This window comes from Oncorhynchus keta, chromosome 19 (genome assembly GCF_023373465.1).
Source record: "Oncorhynchus keta strain PuntledgeMale-10-30-2019 chromosome 19, Oket_V2, whole genome shotgun sequence".
In the NCBI taxonomy this organism is placed as follows: domain Eukaryota; kingdom Metazoa; phylum Chordata; class Actinopteri; order Salmoniformes; family Salmonidae; genus Oncorhynchus; species Oncorhynchus keta.
Window position 1 is genome coordinate 48,805,099 of NC_068439.1, and position 17,583 is coordinate 48,822,681.

Below are 17,583 nucleotides of genomic sequence, written 5' to 3' on the forward strand. Positions count from 1 at the left end.
CACGCATTTCAGTCAAAACTACACTGGCGTCGTGTGGGCAAGAGGTTTGCCAATGTCAACGTTGCGAACAGAGTGCCTGATGGTGGTGGTGGGGTTATGGTATCGATGGCAATTTGAAAGCACAGAAATACTGTGATGAGATCATGAAACCCATTGTGAGGCCAATTGTTTTCAAGGCATCTGTGACCAACAGATGCTTATCTGTATTCCCAGCCATGAAATCCATAGATTAGGGCCTAATGCATTTATTTCAATTGACTGATTTCCTCATATGAACTGCAACTCAGTCAAATCTTTGAAATTGTTGCATGTTTTTATATATATATATATATTTATATATAAAATATTTCTACTGAACAAAAATAACAAAAATAATTATATATATATATACAAAAATATTATATATATATATATATAATATTTTTGTATATATATATATATAATTATTTTTGTTATTTTTGTTCAGTAGAAATATTTTTTCTAACATTGTCCACCTGTATACACTGCCAGATTAATGAACATGGTCATTGGTCACTATGTAGTGGATGTTGCCTAAGCAGCATTAGTAGCACACAACGGTGCACCTAAATCACAAAATGAAAAACGCATACATCATAACAGTTGGTTACGGCCAATTGATATACCTTTTTAATCCATTGCTAAAGCACATAGTCTACAATACAAACATGATGCAAACACATAGTATTAGATATTCAGATCACCACCCATGGATCCATGATTTATGTATCCTCTTTTAACTCAAGAGTCACCTTTCAACTCCTACGCATGGGTATGGAAATGAGGTATTGCTGCAAGTAAAATGTTATGTATACTTCCATTAGCTGTAAACTAGTTACAAATTAATTTACCATTTATAGAGTTTTTAGTTCAATGGAAGACTGTCATTTCCACATAAAATGCCCCATGAGCACTAGCGTGAAATTCGTAGGACCACATCACATTTGGTGGCAAATGGAAGTCTTTTTTTTTTTTTTAAGTTAAGGCATACACAGTGTAGATGTTTCAAACATTTTCCACTAATAAGTTTTAGGAATAAGCAAAGGCTTTGACTACTGGTCAAACACATGGAAAAGGGGGTCTTAGAAAACATCTAGCAGAAAAAGGTATTTAAAAAGTATTGGAAATACATCAAAAACAACATTGAAGTAAAGACCCCTGCTAACTAATAGCAACATTTACAGTGCATGTGGATATGCAGACCCCTTTACTTTTTCCACATTTTGTTAAGTTACAGCCTTCTTCTCAAATGTATTCAATTGTTTGTTTTCCTCGTCAATCTACACACACTACTACCATAATGACAAAGCAAAAACAGGTGTTTAGAAATGGTTGCAAATGTATTAAAAAAAATTAAAAACATTTACATACGTATTCAGACCCATTACTCAGTACATTATTGAAGCACATTTGGCAGCAATTACAGCCTAGAGTCTTCTTGGGTATGACGCTACAAGCTTGGCACACCTGTATTTGGGGAGTTTCTCCTATTCTTCTCTGCAGATCCTCTGAATCTCTGTCAGGTTGCACAGCTATTTTCAAGTCTCTCCAGAGATGTTTGCACCAGACTGAGGTATTGAGTGCTCTGGAGCAGCTTTTCATCAAGGACCTTTGCTCCATTCATCTTTCCCTTGATCCTGACTAGTCTCCCAGTCCCTTCCGCAGAAAAACATCCCTACAGGATGATGCTGCCACCACCATGCTTCACCGTAGGGATGGTGCCAGGTTTCCTCCAGATGTGACACTTGGCATTCAGGCCAAGAAGTTCAATCTTGGTTTCATCAGACCAGAGAATCTTGTTTCTCATGGTCTGAGAGTCCTTAAGGTGCCCTTTGGAAACTACAAGCGGGCTGTCATGTGCCTTTTACTGAGGAGTGGCTTCTGTCTGGCCACTACCATAAAAAACCTGATTGCTGGAGTGCTGCAGAGATGGTTGTTCTTCTGGAAGGTTTTTCCATCTCCACAGAGAAAATCTGGAGCTCTGTCAGTGACCATCGGGTTCTTGGTCACCTCCCTGACCAATGTCCTTCTCCCCTGATTGCTCAGTTTGGCAGAGCTGCCAGCTCTAGGAAGAGTCTTGGTGGTTCCAGCCTTCTTCCAATTTAAGAAAGATGGAGGCTACGGTGTTCTTGGGAACCTTCAATGCTGCAGAAATGTTTTGGTACCCTCCCAGAGATCTGTGCCTCAGCACAATCCAGTCTTGGAGCTCTACAAAAAATTCCTTTGACCTCATGGCTTGGATTTTGCTCTGACATACACTGTCAAATGTGGGACAAGTGTGTGCCTTTCCAAATCATGTCCAATCAATTGAATTTACCACCGGTGGACTCCAGTCAAGTTGTAGAAACATCTCAAGGATGATCAATAGAAACAGGCTCAATTGAGCTCAATTTCAAGTTTCATAGCGAAGGGTCTGAATACTTATGTAAATAAGGTATCTTTATTTTTTATAAATTTGCAAACATTTCTAAAAAACTATTTTTGCTTTGTCATTATGGGGTGTTGTTTGTAGATGGATGAGGATTTGTATTTATTTAATCCATTTTAGAATAAGGCTGTAACGTAACAAAATGTGAAAAAGGTGAAGGGGTTTGAATATCTTACGAATGCACTGTATATTCAGTTTTACAGAAATTATTTGCCTTCTGTAAGTTTAAGGAATATTGCCTACTGTCTCATCACCAAAAACCTGCATTTCTTTAAGATGTTTTGAAAAATGTCTCCCTTAATTTCACAGACGTAACAAGTAAAACACATACCTACCAAGTAGGTATTAAGTGATTAAAAATCAGTAACGGAAAGGCTGCAACCGAATTGGCTACAATGGGAATTCTTAGTAGTCACAAACCACAGTTGGGACACCTGCTACTGTCCTTCCTTCCACTGGCATAATGTTCATAGCCATTTTCATTCTCGTTCTGTCATGTGTTTTTTTTATTTGAGCTTAATTTAACTAGGCAAGTCATTTAAGAACAAATTCTTATTTACAATGACGGCCTATGGGGTGCAGTGTGTTAACTGCCTTGTTCAGGGGCAGAATGACAGATTTTTATCTTCAGCTCGGGGATTCGATCCAGCAACCTTTCGGGTACTGGCCCAACGCTCTAACCACTAGGCTTCCTGCCGCTGGTAAAAGCAAGAGTGTGAAAACCCTCCTGTCCCTCTTCTTTCTCTACAGTTAATGTCACCTCTCCCAGCTCTTACTGACACCCATCTATGAGCCCCCTCGTTCCATTTACATCGAATGTCGATCCAGAGCATCCGAATAATGCTTAAATGGGTGTCATGTCCGATGACTATGCAGGCCATGGAAGAACTGGGAGGCCATGGGGCCATGCATTATCATGCTGAAACATGAGGTGATGGCAGAGGATGAATGGCACGACAATGGGCCTCAGGATCGTCACGGTATCTCTGTGCATTCAAATTGCCATCAATAAAATGCAATTGTGTTCGTTGTCCGACGCCGAACTGCAGTCAGGTTAAGAGCCTGGTGAGGACAAGCAACACGCAGTTTTATCAGCTGTCCCGTTGGCTGGTCTCAGATGATCCCACAGACGAAGAAGCCTGATGTGGAGGTCCTGGGCTGGCGTGGTTAGACGTTGTCTGCGGTTGTGAGGCCACTTCTGGTAGAAAAATTAACCAATTCTTTGGCAACCGCTCTGGTGCAAATGCCAATTGCACCCTCCTTCAAAACTTGAGACATCTCTAGCATTGTGTTGTGTGACAAAAATGCTACATTTAGAGTGGCCTTTTATTGTTCCCATTATGAGGTCCACATGTGTAATGATCATGCTGTTTGATGATATAGGATTGAGAGGCTACAACTGCCAGGTGGATGGGATGGATTATCTTGGCAAAGGAGAAATGCTCACTAACAGGGATGTAAACAAATTTGTGCACAAAATTTGTGAGAAATAAGCTTTTTGTGCATATGGAACATTTCTGGCATCTTATTTCAGCTTATGAAACCAACATTTTACATGTCAAGTTTATATTTTTGTTCAGTGTACTTTAACCTTCCTTCTCACCCACTGAGCACCGGCCCACACCGGACAGCAATGAATGTTGAAAAGTAGTGGAAATTTGGTCAGTACAAATCTGAATCAATCATAGGGCGTCTGTTTCACAAGTTTGGACACCACAGTACAGTGGAGTAGAGCACAGTATAGCACACCGATTCCTGGAAGCCGAAAATGTCCCTGCATACTCACCAGACATGTCACCGATTAAGCATGTCTGGGGTTCTCTGGATCAATGAGTACGACCGCGTGTTCCAGTTCCCGCTAATATCCAGCAACTTCTCACAGCCATTGAAGAGGAATGGGACAACATTCCACAATCAACAGCCTGATCAACTCTATGCGAAGGAGATGTGTCGCGCTGCATGAGACAAATGGTGGTCACACCAGATACTGACTGGTTATCATCATTTTTAAAGGTATATGTGACCAACGGATGCATATCTGTATTCCCAGTCATGTGAAATTAATAGATTAGGGGCTAATGAATTGATTTTAATTGACTCATTTCCATATATGAACTGTAATTCAGCAAAATCTTTGAAATTGTTGCATTTATATTTTTTATTCAATGTGTAATTTACTGTATGCTGCCATTGCAGTCACAAAGTTGAAATATTTCATGCAATGCTCCACAAGCCTATTCTTATTTATCCCGCCTTAACCCTCACCTCATTGGTTGAAATCTTTTCACACTAGCTCGTGGTTTGTTTACTCAATGATATTATGTTTGTGTGGACCATATAACCCAACTAACCTATCAACTGTCTGTCCTACTAAACCAATCAACTATTCTTCTAGTAAAGGAAATCACAGTCAAATGGGACTGTCATGATCGCACAAGTAGACAATGATACTGTATAGCCTCAAGTACTGTCTAGTCATCTGAACACTCGCCTCAAGTACTGTCTATTCATGGAGGGACGATTAATGAGTCTGGGGAGTGCGAATTTGGATTGAAATAAGTTCCAATGACTTGTTCCCGGGGACTGGTAAGGATGTGTGATGGTGGCGACCAGGGTAATATCAGGTCAGGTCTGCCTGCAGGAAAGAGAGGAGGCTGGTATGAGAATGACACTCTACCTCAGGATTGATTTGCTAGGCCTCTCTCCATTCTCTCTCACACAGCACCTCCTGAAGGCAGATTAAATTATTCAATTTTAGATCAATTATTACAGAACACTGCCACACCCCTCGTAAGGGCCAGCCAACAACATCTGACATCTTCTCCGCTCTCTTAAAACTAAAACACGGGGCACACATTACCCAGGAATATATTTTTATATTTTATTATGGACGATGTTTATTCAGAAGCAGCGACAACCTAATAAAATGTACCTTATTAAAGAGGTGTGTTCTCTAAAAGAGATAAGATACCAGGGGAGCAGCACTGTCACAGTCACAGGCTAACAGCAATCAACACAGCAAGACAGCTGAAAGCCACACTTATAGCCCACCAAGATAATGTTTTTACAATCAAGTCATTTTCACATGGCAATTTCTTGATTTCTACAACAAGGTAAGACAGTTGTACTAAATCTCCTAAAAAAAAAGAAGGTAATTTATAAGTCAAATGCAGTAGTTGTAAATCACTGTGGAAATCTTTCAGACTGTGGTTTTAAAAGGAGAAAACACATTCCAGTTAAGAGTTAAGGTCTGACATTCGTCTGCCGTTCGTTCGCCGCGGTGTGTTTTGAGGACCACCCGCCAGTAGGCGTCTGACTGCGGACATTTTCCCCCGTTTCGATGTGTAGAATCCATTTGCACTCGGTTTGCAAATAACAGCCGGCACTCTGTTCAGAGGTGCTAAGTTTTTTGGGGCCGGCAAATGCTACTGGTCTTTATACACAAACAAAGGCTTGCCAGGAGGAGCTAGGAGGTAACGGTAGATTTCTGATTTTCCATGTCCACCAGACAGTGTCCCAGGCCCCCAGATCTCCCTCCTGTGTGAAGCTAGTCTGCCGTGTCATCATGTGAAGTTAACGGGTTTAGGCTGCCCCCGCTTAAACTGGACACCGCCTGGAGGGGACTGCTTATACAGGCCCAGTTCCCGACCAAACCCTTAGTTCCCCACCCCCTAGCCCCTCGCCTCTAGGCTCCTAATGGAGGTCTGAAAGGTTTGGATTAGCCAAATGACTGCATTAGCCTGGTCCCAGATCTGTTGGCCTATGCGCTTTAGCCAACTGCTCTGACTATCGTTGCCATACTATTTGTGGATTTTGACTGAATAGAAAGGTTTGGATTGGATTCAGCAATAATTGTTTGAAGCTTCACCTTGCCCTCTGATGTTCTCCAAATGTTTGCCATATTACTTAGATAACACCAATCACATCCTTTCAAATCTATATACAAGACGTGAAGAGGCTTGGCGGGAGCCAGGGGTTGGTTTGGAATTGGTTGATAGTCTAATCAGTGTCGCCTTTGGCCCTGGCCCCCGGGGTGCCAGCCTATTAGCTCAGATGCTAATGAAACCGCAGCATATTGATGGGAAAGGTAGGATTGGTACTAGTTTCTGCAGAGGATACCACACAACCCATGATAGTTATATGAAATAGCCCACAGTGACAATACCTTTCTGACAATGGCACACACCAAGGCAAAGCTTTAAAAAATGTGTCGAGGCAGAACCTGTATGGATAAAAAAAATCTACTGTTTTGCTTAGCATCCATTGCATTGTCCCTGTCATATAAATCATAGAATAGCTGAAAATAGGCTAAATCCATTCTAGGCCATCAGCTTCAAACTGAGTATATTAATATACTATTTTTTTTTAAAGGTCCAAATGTGATTTATTTTTATTTTTATGTTGAATAAATAGAATATTTCCTGTCACTTCATATCATTCGAAACTGATGGGCTTGATTTAGCCGCACATGAACGCAAACCCTCTTTACCCACTTTACGTTACCATGTTATGTAGCCTAACGAATTGCCAGTTGAATATAACCCCTAAAATACCACCCCAAAATCTAAATGTATGAGTTTAGTACAGTGGAGTTAGCCTATATTGTTTGTAGCCGGTAATATGGTGCAGCAAAGAAAGACCTAGCAAAGCTGCAGCTGCCTCAAAACAAAAGAACCATGCCTTGCCCTTAACTGCACACACAGAACTACTAACATGGTCTTTCATGGTTGAGGAGGAATTGACTACTTCTCTTCTAGTCTTTTTAAGAAACATCTGTCTATTGAAAATGCCTAACCACTTGTATAAATCTATTTGCATACACTTCAAAAACAGGCATACTTTACCCCACCAGACACACGCGTCACTATGGATTTTTCTACCCAAAGCAAAGACAGATTTAATCCGTTGCTCAGTTATGTATTGAGCCATGTCATCGTGGAATGCTCTGCCACCAGGTTACTCAGGCAAAAATCAAGTTTTGCTTAAAAAATATATATATACACATCCTATATCACAGCACCTTTCCTCTTTCTAAATACCTAATTTTAGAACGAGTAGTGTGTAAATAGGATTTTTGTTCTCTTGATGTCTTTCCAATATATAACTCATTTATTTTGAATTTAATGTAATATTCTGTTGTTCTTGTCTATAACTGTTCTGTACTTTGTATGTTTTATGTGGACCCCAGGAAGAGGAGCAGCTGCATGTCCACGTAGCTATTGGGGATCCTAATAAACTAAACCTTCCTAGAGATCGATGCACTGAAATTCACATAAGTCCTGCCACTTTTTGTATAGGCAAAAAAACAGCATGGGCTGCATCCTTGCAGCAGAGCAAGCACTTCTGACTCAGTCTGTGTAGTTGTTGGGCGTTCAGAGTTGTGTGTCGCTATGAGACCATTCTAGTCTCGGTGCAGTCAAACAGCAGGCTTTTAGCGCTATGATACCACAGCCACAACCCCCGGAGCTCCTGTGTAGGAGAGAGCAGCTGAAGACTGCCTTTCATAGTTCACTGGTCCCTAAAGAGGCTTGGGAAACAGCTAGCTTGTGGCCGTTCACCCCATCTACATTAGCAAGTATATTACCCTTTTACAATAGCCTCCATCCCTACCTGAATATTCTGCATACTGATCCACAGGGACTATCACCAGAGCTGAATGAGGGAGATGAGGAATGAATGCGAGAGATCTGGTGATAAAAACATTCTGAAACGGAGCCTCTAAAATACATCTATTTTAGAGAGAGAAAGATTGAAGTCCCATTTGGCCTTTTGTAACCCGTTGTTCTAACATCTGTCCGTACTCTCTCGTTTAAGCACTGGCAGCCATATAAAGCCTCGGAGCTTCCTCAACATGTTTACCTGACGGTGTTGGTACAGAATTAGCATGCTCTTGGTTTGTAAGACCATACAGCCTAAACCTGGCATGGCTGTTGGACTACACACAGTCCTAAAACAGCACAGTGTATTCTTCTCACCGCCGCAGGGCAAAGACACACAAAAAAAGTATTCATATAAAAAAAGACAGAGGGGATCAGGATTCAGGACACTGACAAGGGGCAGGATTCAGGACACTGACAAGGGGCAGGATTCAGGACACTGACAAGGGGCAGGATTCTTCTAGTCCTGCTATTTCAAAATCAATGTTTATAACCAACGACTATTTTTTTTTTTACATGCAAAAGTAGGCCGAGTTTGGCATTAGTCATGTGAACACCTTACTCTGCTCAACTTTATCAGGACATGTAAACACCTTAAAATGGGAGTTCCAGCAGTGCGTTTGATTTGCGCATGTGCTAGCACCTGCAGTGTTGTTCGGAAAACCTGAAAGTATGCATCGTAGAGATAAATCCGAACTCAGAATAAAATGGGCTACCCTGGTCACTGTGGTAGAATGTTTATTTTGATTGGCGATTTTCTGAATCCCCCCCCCCCTCCCTAAGGTGGCCTGATTTCTGATGATTATTAGGGAAATCGTTCTTCTTGAAAAGCATGTCAACTTCTGAAATGAAAAACCCACTAGAATAAACGAGTGATTTAAATCTTAAATTGACACCAGACAGCCGCAAATTTCGTTGTCTAGGTTCTCTATTCCCATCCCCAATTAAAGCATCGTAATCCGTAAGATTGACGAATGTAAAATACATAATAATATAAGAGTAATAGGCCTATACTTCGTTCAAACGTTTCATATTAAAATGGAAAAATAACATGTGGCATTTGAAATGACTTTATTATACTACATTTTCATTTGACAAAGATATGTGAATAGATAAGAATTTGTTCTTAACCGACTTGCCTCGCTAAATAAAGGTAAAAAATTCAATAATAACCACACAAAAAAATACACTACCGTTCAAAGGTTTGGGGTCACTTAGAAATGTCCTTGTTTTTGAAAGAAAGCACATTTTGTTGTCCATTAAAATAACATCAAATTGATCAGAAATACAGTGTAGACATTGTTAATGTTGTAAATGACTATTGTAGCTGGAAACGGCTGATTTTTACATTTACATTTACATTTAAGTCATTTAGCAGACGCTCTTATCCAGAGCGACTTACAAATTGGTGCATTCACCTTATGACATCCAGTGGAACAGATATTTTTAATGGAATATCTACATAGGCGTAGAGGCCCATTATCAGCAACCATCACTCCTGTGTTCCAATGGCACTTCTTGTTAGCTAATACAAGTTTATCATTTTAAAAAGGCTAATTGATCATTAGAAAACCATTTTGCAATTATGTTAGCACAGCTGAAAACTGTTGTCCTCATTAAAGAAGCAATAAAACTGGCCTTCTTTAGACCAGTTGAGTATCTAGAGCATCATCATGTGGGTTCGATTACAGGCTCAAAATGGCCAGAAACAAACCGCTTTCTTCTGAAACTCTTTGGTCTATTATTGTTCTGAGAAATTAAGGCTATTCCATGCGAGAAATTGCCAATAAAATGAAGATCTCGTACAATGCTGTGTACACCCTTCGCAGAACAGCGCAAACTGTCACGAACCAGAATAGAAAGAGGAGTGGGAGGCCCCGGTGCACAACTGAGCAAGAGGACAAATACATGAGTGTCTAGTTTGAGAAAAAGACACCTCACAAGTCCTCAACTGGCAGATTCATTAAATAGTACCCGCAAAACACCAGTCTCAATGTCAAGAGTGAAGAGGTGACTCCAGGATGCTGACCTTCAAGCAGAGTTCCTCTGTCTAGTATCTGTGTTATTTTGTCCATCTTAACCTTTTCTTTTTATTGGCTAGTCTGAGATATGGCTTTTTCTTTGCAACTCTGCCTAGAAGGTCAGCATCCCAGAGTCACCTCTTCACTGTTGACATTGAGACTGGTGTTTGTCCTCTTGCTCAGCATTTCAGGTAAAATAACAACTCAATGTTTATATCCCAGGACAAATTGGGTAGCAAGTTCAAGCTAACAAGCTAAATTGCTATAAATGTTTAATGCTTTTCGACCTGTCCCCAAATTAATAATTGGTTCAGAGTTTGTTTTGATATTTTAACCTGTGTGTCGTGATCGCGTTTGGTGTGGGGGGACTAAATACATTTAAGCACGATGGCACACGCGTGAAGCCGGTTTGGGTTCCGTGTTAGGCTGGCAGTTGGGTTTTGCAATAGGCCCCAAGTCTATTAGAGTGTAACAAACTCCAAAAAACATATACATTGCTTGCCTGCCTCCGTTTGCTTCATTCGAGATCCTACAGAAGTTCACCCAGACCAGCTCTGCCACAGACAGAGCTAACTAACACAGAGCTGAGTTCTCCGTCTCAGAGATCATACATCTAAACTAAGCCTTCCTCACTGCACAATTTAATAATTCCCTGATGGTGATGCATGGTCTGTATGTTTATCACTGCGGAGGCAAAGACACACTCAATTATGCTCTTACTGTAGCAACCTTATAAGACTCCAACAACAGCACACATGCTAACACAGGCACACAAACACTGTGTGTGTGTGTACATACACACTCTTTCAAACAAGCACATACTCCCTTACTTTGCCACCACCACAGCCTTATCCCTTCACAAAGACTAGTAATTGTAACTATACAGTGACATTCCTGCCCATATAAAGCTGAGGTGAGAAGCCCCTGTTAAAATGAGCCCAGCTCGGAGACAAATGCATAGTCTCACATCTTCGACTACAGATGCCTGCTACCAAAGCCCTTTTATCCTAGGCTTGATTCACACTACAGTACCTGCCGGCTTTACCAATGTGATGTTGGCCATGGAAGTGTCCCGCTCCGCATCGTACCTTAATACCCACCACATCGTATCTTTAATATCGTATCTTAATAAACACTTGGACAGTGGCACATTTATTTGTTTATCGTTAAGTCATGGACAACTTTACTAACGATGGTGCTTTTCTAACAGTATTTCCCGCTTATGGCAACCATCCTCCTAATGACTGTAGGCTAATTATCTTGGGATCCTGGAGACCTGGAGCTACAGTATGAGTGCATATGTGCCCATAAACTGACATCGGCCCACTCGATTGAGTACCCATAACCTGTAGGCTAACAGTAGGTTACAGTGGTCAAGTGAAAGTAAATTAGACTACAGCCTACTGGCATTATATTGTAGGCCTGTAGGCCTATCCAACGGCTTGTGGGAGGAGTGAAGCAAGGATTTCGTGCAAACGTGTCTGTGGGTGGAGAGGCAACTCAAGGACCACTCCCGCAAAGCAGCATATAGGCGCTGTTTGAATATATTCATGTTTGAATGGTCCCTTTCTTGAAATAATCATTGATCTAAATATATAGGCTATATTAGATCAATGATCATAGGGTATAGAAATAATCACCGATCTGACATGACTTGGTTGTTAGCCTAGCGTAAAATCATCTTTCACCTATTGGCGAGGTCTCCAAGAATGGGAGGAATGAAGGATGCATAGGTTACACCCCCACACACACACACACACACACACACACACTCTCAATATCTGAGATTTAACTAATAATGTTTGACATGATTATGTTGTAGTCAAATACTCTCTGTTTGGGCTTCTTGCGGTCAATTTGCAGTTTACAAATTATGTTCCGGTCCCCTGACCCTCCTCTGAAGAAATATTTATAAATAATTTTACAATTTTAAGAAAATCAGCCTGCAGGCTGAATCTAGTTGATGGTCCCTGGTGTAGAGGCTAGTGTCTATATCTGTAATAGGTTATAATAATAGACCGTAAAATGTCTGTCTCATATGGGGCTTTACCCAAACCCTGTGGCTATGCAAACATTCATGTGCCACTTTATTGTATAGTGTAGGCAAAGCTAATCTCCCCGCTCTGAAGTGGTAGCGTCCACTTGAAGCACAGATTTAAAAATCATCCCGTTTTCCCAGTCACACCAATATTTCAAACCAATACATCTAAAATGAATAGGGTAGAACATTTGGACATTCCAAATCTAAAAACAGTCTTCTATATTATTAAATTTAAGGAGTGGATCATGAAAGGAAAAAAATAAATAAATTGAGAAATTAGAAACTAATATTATTCAATTTGAACGAGTGTATTGGATCATTAGACTGATACGCGTTTTCACGGACCCTATAAGTTTAGCGCGAATATTAATGTTCTTTTCACCTCGTAAGGGCGCTTGCGCACAACATGGGAGCCGCACACCCATTTGGATATTATGGTGCTCAGCAAGGGGTGATACAGATGAACCTGACTCCTGCTTCTGACACACATTCAGGCAAAGCTGCTTCTGACACACATTCAGGCAAAGCACGGGATACTCATAATTTGAGATTCTCGCGTAAACTTAGGCTGACACCGAGCACATAAAAAAAATGCATAAAGTAGTTTTTCGTGCGCTGACACGCAGTTTCTCCTTACCTCCCTAGTCGCAGCTGAGCTTCAGCACCGGCGTTCGTCCTTATGTGTGAATGCTGTATTTATCCAGCAAAGACTGTTGTTGCTTTTTACAGCTAAATGTATTATGTTGGCCTTCTGTTGCTGAGTGTCAGGTGTCCGCTGTATCTGTCGAGGCTACCGTCTTTCCGTTGCCAATAGTAAGCGGAGTGGTCGGGAGTTCGCAGATGCCACCAAACGCTTCTTCATCCGCTCCCTGCTCAGCGTCGGTTGGTTCTCAGATGCGAGTGCATGCCTGGTCACACAATCATACAGACAGACAGACCGTGTGGCTACTTTACTCTCCGATACCGCTCCTCCCCTTTTACTTTCTACGGAGCCCTACAGCGCCTCTCACTTGTCTGTGGATGGAACTGCATGAACTTGGATACATCTTGGAAATGCTCTCCCCGTGTCAGAAATACTGGATATAATGACGAGATGCTTGTGTCCCCGCGGTTAGAATGGGATTTGTTGTCCGCAGCGCAGAACGGCGGGCTGTCAATCTCCCGCCTAGTTCTCTTTTTGGATTTGTGGATGGGGTCTAAAATCTCATTACTTTAAAAAAAATATTCCATGAGGGGTGTTGACGTCAACCACCGCCTGTATTCAATGGAGAGTGAGATCCTATGCTGCCATTTGAGATTATGGGTTCGAGTCCAGGCTCTTTTGCAGCCGGCCGCGACCGGGAGACCCATGGGGCAGCGTACAATTGGCCACGCGTCGGCCGGGTTAGGGGAGGGTTTGGCCGGCACGGATGTCCTTGTCCCATCGCGCACAAGCGACTCCTGTGGCGGGCCGGGCGCAGTGCACGCTGACCCGTCGGCAGGTGTACGACGTTTCCTCTGACACGTTGATGCGGCTGGCTTCCTGGTTAAGTGAGCATTGTGTCAAGAAGCAATGCAGCTTGGTTGGGTTGTGTTTCGGAGGATGCACGGCTTTCGGCCGTGACCACGAAAAAGGGGTAAAGATCCTATGCTAGCCCCATGAGTATGCATAGAAGTGTCGAATTTCAACAAGGACAATTCCAAGTGTTTTTTCTCAAAGTTGCATACATCACACTTATATCAGTACACCAGCCAGCACACACATTGATAACAACATAACCATTAAGAAACGTATAGTATAAGCCTCAAATAAAAATAGCAATTCATTTTCTATCTGGACTAAATGTGATACTCATTGCCCCCCCCCTCCCCCACAAGCGTGAAACAGCTGACAATACCATATTTTGTATTAGGCTATGTAACATTTATTTCACAGTGGTTCCCAAACTTTTTATAGTCCAGTACTTCAAAATGTCAACCTCCAGCTGCTTACCCCCTCTAGCACCAGGGTCAGCGCACTCTCAAATGGTTTTCTTTCTTCCATCATTGTAAGCCTGCCACACACACGCTATAAGACATTTCTTAAACATAAGAATGAGTGTGAGTTTTTGTCACAACCCGGCTCGTGAGAAGTGACAAAGAGCTCTTATAGGACCAGGGCACAAATAATAATATACTAATAGCCAATCATTTGTAAAAGCATTCCAGGTGAAGCTGGTTGAGAGAGAGAATGCCAGGAGTGTGCAAAGTGGTCATCATGGCAAAGGGTGACTTCATTGAAGGATCTCAAATATGCATTTTTATTTGTTTAACACTACATGATTCCATAAGTGTTATTTCATAGTGTTGATGTCTTCACTATTATTCTACAATGTAGGGAAAAAACTATAATGATTAGGTGTGTCCAAACTTTTGACTGGCACTGTATGTGTGTGATATTTTGGGCCATTGGCCATTGGCCTTACAACATTCCTCTCAAATTCGATGTTTTTAATAAATAAAAGGAATACCCTGTAGTGATAATCAATAATGGAAGAAGACAACAGTCTGTCACAATAAAGAAAACAGGCCTGCAACACATTTTAGAATATACTCTAGACCAGCAATATATGGATCGCCGCAGGGCCCCAGTTGTGCTACACTTGTTTCCGTTGGGCTTCAACTGACCTGAACTGACCCACAATGGCATCCAGGGGGCTCAACAGGTAGCTAAGTCTGCATGCATAACAATGTTTTGTGTCGACTTCAGCACAAAAAGAGTGGTAAAGCTTCTTTCTCAAGCTTCTGCTGAATTGCAAACACAGTACTATTTTGCAGAAAAGAATATGAGTAAAACGTTTAAATGTTATAGATGATTTGTGGCATGTAGCAGTTTGTGCTAGAGGGGCCTACTTTACCTTACTAGTTATAAGTCAAGTATAAGTCTTTATTTCGTTTAGGTCCAATTCTCTGTTCTAATTATTTGTTTCTTTAAAAAAATATATGTCTTTTTAAGTTACCATTTGTAATATTTGAAAATACCATGGGAAGTGCAATCTCTTTCAAAAATAATAATACTGAAACATCAGTATGTGAGTCCTCTTTGCACACTAGAATAAAACATTTCTTATAAATTCATATAGAAAAAAATCAGTGTTGGCCTATTTGCCAATTAATTTCAAGCCATAATCTGATTGAACAATTTAGTAAATGTAATTGAGAGTACAATGTATGTACTGAAATGAAAATAGGCCTAACTGTCCTTATTTGGTCATAGCCAAAAACAGGACATGCACAGACTGTATCCAGATTAAAACTGCTGACCTCATGCATTCTATGAAGGAAACAGAATCTCCAGGCGATAAACAGAAGTAATTGGGCCCAGGGGGGAGGGAAGTAACCACCACCTCATCTATAAGTGTAGCCATCTTTGTTTATCCTCTTGTTGCTGATCCAATACCACCTCAATATATCCTCAGAGGTATATTGTATTCCAAATAGCTAAGAGATAAGAGGATGTGTCCCCAATATCTTATCTGGCTAATTAAAGGTAAAACGTTTTTTTTTTTTAAATCAAGACAAAAAAGAAAGAACCCCAAAAATAATCCCAAATAAACAATAAAAAAAAGAGACTATGGACTGCTGAGCAAATCGTAGTGGTAGTAGTTGTCTTAAATAAAGATGTCTGCTATGTAAAAGAAAGCATCCAATACCGTGGTACTGTAGAATCACCATCCTGATCATTTGGAGCAGCAAACAACTACTGTATCTGACACATGTTTGTATGTTTAAGAGTTCAGTTAGTGTCTCTTATTATATTAAATAGGCAAAAACATTCAACTAAAGCTGTTCTGTAAAGGTGATATAGAATTATAGAAAGGATGATATTATTGTCACCGTTAGTGACATTACAGGAGCCTAACATTAGTCCTTAGTCCAAGGACCTTAGGGATGGTTCGAAACTTACACGATGGGTACCTGGAGGAAAATGGGGGAGGGTTTTGCTTTTTCAATTTCAGTCAAGGGGAAGGTTTAGTTTTTTTAAAATGTAGTCCAGGGGAGGGTCATGCAATTTGTAATTGATGAAATGTCAATATATCTCAGTATTTTTCATAATAAATAAACATTACTTCAAAAAGCTGCCAAAAATCCAGTGTTTCCATGTCAAACGGTTTTGCTATTTTCCAGTCTTTTGTGATAAAGCGTAATATTGGGATGCAAACTCAAAATGTAATACACTTCAACTCTATATCTGACATGGTACAGGTGTCTTCTTTTTTGAAGCCCTCAACCATGTGTGTGAGGTGTATACTTTCGTTTCAAAGTCGATTTGTTTAAGACTACAAAGAAAGACCCTGTTTGACCCTGATTTAGCCAACTGCAGGAAAAGGTTGGGCTATATATAGATGTGAGCCCGGTTCCACCCCTCATTCTGATTCTCCCCTGCGAGCGCAATATAAAATGAGCCTATAGGCTATTTAGTGTGGTCTCAATTAAATGATCCATAGCCTAACGGATATGAAGTGCATGCTCGGAGAAGCATGGAGAAAAGTTATATTTTTTAAGTACTGCAGCTGCTGGGACGCTGTAAATAAAACGAGACTGCATTACACACTGCAGTGGATATTCCAACCCTGAGCCCTGCTCTGCTCTTGTTGATCAAAAACTATTTTGTGCACTGCCTAACAAATGGCTGTGCTGTGTAGGCCTATGGTGGCAGTTTAGGAGGAGAGTTAAAGGCTTACCCTGAAAAAAATTGTTTAAAGGCTTACCCCGAAAATAATTGTTGGTGTTCTGTTCGGTTTGAGAAGGAGAGCTCGATGATGAGAACGAGGACCGGAGTCAACTTTGATAGCTTTCTACTACTATAATACAATAATACATTTGATTAAAAACGATATGATTCTTGCCCATGATGTAAGCCTATTTATCAGAGATTATTGACCTCACCTAAGCCAGATTCAAGTAACTTACATGTACATTGTGGTGCTGAAACTTGAAGCAGCAACCAAGGCACAATCAATGGGAAATGGACAGTTCATGGTGCTGAATGTAGACAAATTTGAGTAGGCATCATTTTAATTACACTACAAACAACAAGAGGGCTTTGTGTTGTAGCCTATTTCTTCCTAATTAAAAAATAAGAGGTAGGCCTACCTGTTTGACAGAAGTAATTAATAGTGACGCACCAATATTACATTTTCGGCCAATACCTATATCCAATCTTTTCCTTGCCAAAAAACACGATACCGATACCGATAACCGATATTTACAATTTTAGCGGCCTTAAGCATTCTAGTACAGTTACACACACACATGGAGGCAGCGGTCTGAGGCACTGCATCTCAGTGCAAGAGGCGTCACTACAGTCCCTGGTTTGAATCCAAGCTGTATCACATCCGGCCGTGATTGGGAGTCCCATAGGGCGGTGCACAATTGGCCCAGTGTCGTCCGGGTTTG

General features: G+C 41.0%; 1 protein-coding gene across 2 annotated transcripts in view; it reads right to left on the minus strand.

Moving 5' to 3' along the window:
• LOC118398396 (kelch-like protein 29) overlaps positions 1 to 13,156 on the minus strand; it is a 355,602-nt gene extending 342,446 nt beyond the window's left edge. The window contains exon 1 of one of the 2 annotated variants that reach the window (XM_035793685.2): positions 12,803 to 13,156. The gene's annotated coding sequence lies outside the window, so the exon portion shown is untranslated. The remainder of the gene's footprint in view (positions 1 to 12,802) is intronic. The other variant, XM_035793683.2, reaches the window with a different exon arrangement.
• Between the last annotated feature and the right edge of the window lie 4,427 nt (positions 13,157 to 17,583).